Source organism: Mus musculus, chromosome 1 (genome assembly GCF_000001635.26).
Source record: "Mus musculus strain C57BL/6J chromosome 1, GRCm38.p6 C57BL/6J".
Taxonomy (NCBI): Eukaryota; Metazoa; Chordata; class Mammalia; order Rodentia; family Muridae; genus Mus; species Mus musculus.
The window spans coordinates 43896784-43904697 of NC_000067.6; the positions used below are offsets into that span (position 1 = coordinate 43896784).

The window sequence follows — 7914 nt, forward strand, 5'->3', positions numbered from 1 at the left end:
CAGCCACACACAGGACAAGGAAAAATCCTGTTGGTCATCCATACTAAATGCCAAGAGCCTGTCAACCACCCATCGGAAATCCCCACAGACTGTCATTTGTGCATATAACACACCCACAACCTGTCAACCATTAATAGTAAACATCCAAAACCTATCAATCATCCAGAGTGTAGGAACACGGCCTGTAAATCATCCATAGTAAAGGATCGCAGCCTGTTAGTCATCGACAGAACACGTCCACAGCCATTAAATCATCCACAGGAAGCACCTTCAGTCTGTCAATCATGGGCACAGGACTTGTCCAAACATTCTAATCAACCACAGGACAAGGCCGCAGCCTGTCAGTTATCCACAGGAGAAGTCCACATCATGTCAGTCATCCACAGGATAAGGTCACAGTCTGTCAGTCATCCACAGGACAAAGCCAAAACCCGTCAGGCATCCATAGTTAAAGCCCACAGCCTGTCAGTTATTTATAGGAAATCCCCACAACCTGTCAATCATCTATATGACATGCCTACATCCTGTCATTCACCCACAGGAAACACCCACAGCCTGTCAGTCTTTCACAGAAAGTGACCACAGCCTGTCAATCATCCACAGGAAATGCATACTACATATCCCTCATTCATAGGAAATCTCATCAGCCTGTCAATCATCCATATGAAATGCCCACAGCTTGTCAATCAACCCCAAGACACGACAACAGCCTGTCCATCATCCATAGTAAAAGAACACACCCTGCCAGTCATCTACAGACAATGTCCAAAGCCTGTCAGTCACCCAAAGGACAAGACCACAGCCTGTCAGTCATGCACCAAACAAGACCCAAGTCTCTCTGACACCGAAAGTAAACTCCAAAAACCTCCCAGTCATCTGTAGGAAAGGCCCACAGCCTGTCATTCGTCCAGAGGACATGCCCACAACCTTTCTATCATTCATAGTAAAAGTAAACAGCCTTTCAATTATCCACACAATACACCCACCGGCTGTCAGTCAGACTATCATCCTTAGTAAAGGAACACAGCCTGTCAGTCATCCACAGACAATGCCCACCGCCCTGCAATCATCCTCAAAACAAGGCCACAGCCTGTCAGACATGAACAGGACAAAGCCAAAGCCTGTCTGTCGTCAAAAGTAAATTCTCACAGCCTGTTAGTCATCCACAGGAAAAGGCCAAATCCTGACAGTTATCTATAGTAAATGCACACAGCCTGTCAATCATCCATAGAACACAGTCACAGTCTGTTGATCATCCACAGGAAAGGCCCACAACCTGTCAGTCATTCATAGGAAACCCCGATAGCGTGTCATCCATCCATCCATAGAAAACATCAACAGGCCCTCCGCGGCTCACCGCTTCCCAACAGCCCGCGACTGTCGAAGCCAGGCAGCATTGGGGATTAGTGCGGAAAGCCAGGGTGGTGACCAGCGCAGCGGCTCCGTCATTGGGCGAGGAGCCTGAGGTGCATAAGGACACCACAACCTGTGGCCCCCCGCAGAGGAGGGCGATGGAGTCCAAGATGCCAAGCGGAAGGAGCCCGCCAAGTCCCTCCTCATCAAAGTCATCTCCATGGGCAACGCAGAAGTGGGGAAAAGCTGCATTATAAAGCGCTACTGTGAGAAGAGATTTGTGTCTAAGTACCTGTCAACCATTGGGATTGACTATGGAGTCCCAAAGGTCCAAGTCAGAGACAGAGAAATCAAAGTTAACATCTTTGACATGGCTGGATACCCCTTCTTTTTTGAGGTCCGAAATGAATGTTACAAGGACACACAAGGTGTGATACTGGTCTATGACGTTGGGCAGAAAGACGCATTTGATGCCCTTGATTCATGGCTGACAGAAAAGAAGCAGGAGCTTGGGCCGCACGGGAACGTGGACAACATTGTCTTTGTTGTATGTGCCAACATGATCGACTGACTGCTCCAAACACTGCTGCATCGATGAAAGTGAGGGGCGTCTCTGGACTGAAAGCAAAGGTACTTTGAAACATCAGCACAAACTGGCGAGGGAATCAAAGAGATGTTCCAGACCTTTTACATGTCCATAGTTGACTTGTGTGAAAATGGCGGGAAGCATCCTACGGCAAATAGCAGTGCTAGTTTCACCAAAGAACAAGCAGACACCATTCGCAGAACCTGAAATAGTTAAGGTCAGCTGGGAGATGCTGGGAGTCAGACCTGGGGCCTCAAGGGAGGAAGTTAATAAGGTCTACCGGAAGTTGGCTGTGCTGCTTCACCCGGACAAGTGCGTAGCACCTGGCAGTGAAGATGCCTTCAAAGCGTTGTGAAGGCTCAGACAGCCCTCCTAAAAAGCATCAAATAGAGGCAGAGGAAACTGCAAAGGAGCTCAAGTGCAAACAGACTCCCCTTGAGCCACCAGGGGGAGACAAACCAGTGCTAAGAGAGAGAGGCAGTGCCAGCCACAGGAGCTGGAGAACCTGAGGCTCATCCCAGGTCTTTGCTGTGCCCTAGAAATAGTTGCTAGTATCAAGCAGCAAGGAATGCTGTGTCCCTGGGAATGAGGGGCCCGACACCAGAACAGAAGCTCTTAGAGGGTGCATTGTAGGTTACTCGGGAGTGTGCGCTCAGTCACCCCGTACAGACGGAAAGGCCAGCTCGGGCCTTTCCTGAGCTCAGGCATGTTGGGCAGTAGGAGGGGCCCTGCATGAGACTCGTCCCTGCATCAGTCCTCACTACGGGTGGTGGGAGAGGCAGGGGGGTCCTCTTCCACAAGCCGATTTCTTTCTCATGTAAATCTGCTTCTCCTCTCACTCCACTCTTTGTTACATCCCGCATCTGCGACTGCCTTTCTTCTTGAATTCCTGGCATTGCCCTGGGCGCAGTTGACTTGAAATAAGTAGGATCCATTTGGGGCACAGCGGGACGTCTTGGGTCTGTGTGAGACAGAATCCCTACAGTTTCTGCTTGGACTCCAAATTTCTGAATAGTATTTTAAAACTACAAGTATGAAAACTCATGTTGCATAGAGAAGCCTTCCTCGTGCCTGGTCCACAGGAGCTGATGGAGTTGATGGAGCTGGACTCATGGCAGCCTTAGGGGAGAAGGCTCGTTACTCGACTCCTGTGATCCCTCTGAACTGTGGTATTCTTATTTTGAGCTGCAGCCATCTGTGTTACCCCCGACTTGAAGGATGACTTTTAAATACCTATCCCATAATGGTTGCCGGATAACATCTCTCCTCGTGCCTAAGAAGACGAGCTCTTGTCTTCCTGTCTAAACCCTTGCAGTCCTCTGGGTTTTTCCTTTCTCCATAGTGGTCTCACTTTGCATGGCTGTGCTGTACGCAGCTGCTCTGAGATTTAAAATGTTGTTCTTAGTGAACTCAGATCTATATAAAAAGATAAAGAGATCTGGTATATGGCTTTATGGCTTGAATTAGCTTCTGATTGAACTCCACCACCTCGTGCAGAACGTACCTGATTATCCAACTGTTCTTGGAACAGAAACTGGGAATCATGAGGATGAGGGATTGTGTGTGGTGCTGTCAGCCTGAGTGTGGGGCCCAGTCTGCGCCTCATTCAACAACAGGGACAGGTGAACAGTTACAGCAGGGCGCTTTAGTGTCCCATTCTGATCCCTCAGGTCCCTTGCTGATTCTTAGATCTTGAGACTTTATTCCTGACATCTTAGTTACTAACGTTCAGGGTGGCTGCATAGTATTTATTTATTTATTTATTTATTTATGTAATAGTAATGAAATGAAGAAGTGAAGCCTCAGGGTCCCAGAAATTTTCTGATTTCTGTAATCCATCAGCAGAGAATTAGGAAACAACAGAGCATAACTCAGGATAAAAAGCATTCTGAACCCTGGCTTCGTGATCCAGTACAGACCTCTGCATTTGTTTAAATTCCTGATGCAGGCGTGTGCTTTGTCCTTCGACATTTTGAAAACTATTTGCACAGTTAAGATCTTAGAACATCAACAGGAGTCGCAAATCAGTCATTTCAGCGGCTGAAAAGTTTTTATAATGAACCTTGCCCCCCCCCCCCAAAAAAAAGAGGGATAAAATATTTGAACAACTGTTATTTTAAAAAGCTGTGTCCTTTTCCATCTGAGTCACTAACCGGTGTCACCTCTTCGCCTTGTTGGAACTCCCTGGAGGCATTTCAGAGTCGGTCTTCCAGCCTTCGCAAGCACTTTAGAGCATCCTCCCCTTGGTGTCTGTGTCCTCTTGTGTCTCCCTGGGAACTGCTAGTCTTCACTCTCAGTATCTTACTAAGCAGTGCTTCTTTATTTTTCCATTTAAATGTGTCTGTGGCTCTACCAGCCTGTTAACTTACGAGTCCAGATGCTGAGGATAAGGCTGCTGTCCTTCTGTACGCTGTACACCATTCTTTAAGGCTTGTGTTTACCTCAGGAAACATATTCTAGTATCTTCTCACTGATTGAAATCTCAAGTGATAAATACTTCTTTATACCTGCAAAATGGTACCTGATTCTGTCTTAGTTCAGTGAGCCATAGGTCAGGCAGCTAGGTGGTTAGGTGGCTAAATGGCTTAAAGGTTGTCAGAGTAGAACAAGGAGCTCCTGACAGCACTGAGTCAGGGACAAATGGAGGGAAGACAGAGGGATTGCCACCTGAAGCTAGGAAGCAAGGAACCGGCATATCGCCTCTAGTGATTTACAGTGCTTCCTTCCAGGTCAGTTCAGTAGGTCCTATAAGGTTCTCTCACGCTGCCACCCATGGAGCTAAGTCCCCAGCGTTTTTTGTAAACCTTTTGAAGATGAATTTAGTCGCAAAATTAAGCTAAGCAATTTCCACTTCAGGCTTTGCAAGCAAAAAGCTATTGATCCTTCTCATCCTGGTGCTGAGCAGTTTTAGACCTGGTTAGTGCCCCTTGGACACTGATTGCTCCATTAACCGTCCCTGGGGAGGATGGATGTGCTTACTTGTGGTATGGGCAGGCAGTGGGTCTGTGTCTTAACACACAGTGCGGTGCTGGGCAGTCTGGAGAAGGCCCTTGGTGAAAGGCTGTTACTGAAGAGTTGGACAGTTTGGGTTAGCTCCCTGCACTGGTGCTGACCGCTCCCTGCACATCCTTTCCCTCGACTGTGAAAGCTCGTACAAGGTAATTTACATATTTGCTTTCTGTTGAAATAACTGTAAGGGTTAAATCTACCAGTTGTTTATGTCTTGTATACAGAGTGTCTTATACCTCATCTCAATTGCTCCATACAGTATCCACATTTCAGTTCCAATTAATATTTGGCATCTGTGTTGATATCTAGGAAACACAACTGCCCCATGAGGAATCATGACATCCTATGACCTGTCCAAAATGCAAAAGTGGTATGCAAACCTACCTCTCAAATTAAAAAATGTGAATCCAGTTTGCTGTCAAACTCTTAAAATGTATCATGATAGCCAATGAAATTGGAACACTACTCTAGGCTGCTTGGGAGAGGCCTTCAATATTGAATCTATTATTCCAACACAGCTATTATTTTGGAGATGTCCTTCTTAACATGGTGTTAAGGTGTGTCTCTGTATTTTAAATTGTTAGTTCTATACTGGCAGAGAGCTAAGTGCCAGTAGGATTTGCTATTGTAATTTCTATGATCCATCACCTGGTTTTCAATTTTGTAAATGTTTGTCCTTTCTCAGTTGCCTAAAGGCTATTTAAGATTTACCAAGTGTTGTCTCACTGCCGATTGGTTCTAAGAAAGAGCTGAGGACTGATAGCTGGGGCAGGAAATATGAAGATAAAATTTCCAGGCAAAGAGTATACCATAGGGGAAGGCAAGCTGAAGGAAGAAATTTGAAAGCAAGGAAGAAAGGGAACTGATACTGACTTCAGAGGGGCCAGGAGGTATAGAGCTAGCCATGTGGTGGGTTGTTGGCTAGAACAGTCAGGTTAAGTTTAAACAGTAGCAGAAGGCCTAAGCTTTAAACTGTATTAAAAGTATTCATGTCATTATTTAGACCACTAGTGGGCCCAAGAAAGTCCAGCATTACATTATTTTAGCCTAGGATAAACTTTTTCATGTCCATTCTTCTTATCACATAGTATAAACTCTTATCTAGCATGAACTCAAGCATGGCTAGTGCAAATCCTGATTAGGAATAATTTCTCACTCAATTAACAAAGTATCACTAGAACATTAAAAAAAAAAGGATTATTTCATTTCAGGTTTGGCTGCTTTGTCACTTTTGTGTCAGTAGGTGGCAGAGAGGACACATGCTATGTCTACTTTCAGTGTTCTGACCTATGAACATCTGAATGATTAGTAGCCTAAAATCCCTGGAAAAAAGTAAGCCTGAGATCAAAGACCGGTCTATCACCAGGGTTCCCAGACAGAGAGCTAGACTGTGGTCACCACTAGTCTGGCGCCATGCAGGCCTGAATGTTCAGACCATGCCAGAGTTGACGCCTACACAGTACATGAGTGGGGCATAGCACACCTGAGACCAATTCTGAGATGACTCCAAGTACTCAGCGACCCAGACCATCACTAAGAGGAGAAAGTAAGTCACGGAGAATGGAAGAGAAAGAGAAACAGAAGGATATGGGCACAGTGATTAGACAGAGAGAGAGAGAGAGAGAGAACTGGAGACTCAAGAATAGTGAGGACCAACCTCATGTGAGTAGTAGGTGATGCTACATGAGGCCATGTGGGGTCCTGGCCTAGGCTACCACCAGGGATCACATCAGCTCTTTCTAACTCTGTGAAGAACTGAGTTGGAATTTTGATGGGGATTGCATTGAATCTGTAGATTGCTTTTGATAAGATAGCCATTTTTACTATTTTAATCCTGCCAATCCATGAGCATGGGAGATCTTTCCATCTTCAGAATTCTTCTTTGATTTCTTTCTTCAGGAATTTGAAGGTCTTGTCATTTACATCTTTCACTTGCTTGGTTAGAGTCACACCAAAATATTTTATATTATTTGTGTCTATTGTGAAGGGTGTTGTTTCCCTAATTTCTTTCTCAACCTTCTTATCCTTTGAGTAGAGGAAGGCTACTGATTTGCTTGAGTTAATTTTATATCCAGTCACTTTGCTGAAGTTGTTTATCAGCTGTAGGAGTTCTCTGGGTGAATTTTGTGGGTCCCTTATGTATACTATCATATCATCTGCAAATAGTGTTATCTTGACTTCCTCCCTTCCAATTTGTGTCCCTTTGATCTCTTTTTGTTGTCTAATTGCTCTGGCTAGAATTTGAGGACAATATTTAATAGGTAAGGAGAGAGTGGGCAGCCTTGTCTAGTTCCTGATTTTAATGGGATTGCTTTGAATTTCTCCCCATTTAGTTTGATGTTGGCTATTGGTTTGCTTTTTATTGCTTTTATTATATTTAGGTATGCGCCCTCAATTCCTTCTTTCTCCAATACCTTCAACATGAATGGGTGTTGTATTTTGTCACTGGCTTTTTCTGCATCTAATGAGATGATCTTTTTCTTTGAGTTTGTTTTTATAGTGGATTACATGGATGGATTTTCATATACTGAACCATTTGTGCAGCCCTAGGATGAATCCTACTTGATCATGGAGGATGATCATTTGATGTGTTCTTGGATTCAACTTGGGAGAATTTTATTGAGTATTTTTGCATTGATATTCATAAGGGAAACTGGTCTGTAGTGTTCTTTCTTTGTTGGGTCTTTTTGTGGTTTAGGTACAAGTGTAACTGTGGTTTCATAGAAAGAATTGGGTAGAGACAACCGACCACCTTCCTGGAGAGAGCCACAGAGCTTCTGAGGTGGCGCCACCTTTGGCTCCAGACAACCGACCACCTTCCTGGCCAAAGCAACACAGCTTCTGGGAAAGATCCTGTTTTGGGCCTTCATCTTCAGCCAGGAGGAGGTGCAAACACCAGATAACTGTGCACCTTCCCTGAAAGAGGAGAGCTTGCCTGCAGAGACTGCTCTGACCACTGAAACTCA

The 7914-nt window shown here is 45.1% G+C and overlaps 2 pseudogenes; both read left to right on the forward strand.

The window, feature by feature from the left end:
• On the forward strand, positions 1342 to 5182 carry Gm8241 (predicted gene 8241; annotated as a pseudogene).
• Gm26352 lies at positions 6145 to 6269 on the forward strand (annotated as a pseudogene).
• Positions 6270 to 7914: the final 1645 nt, after the last annotated feature.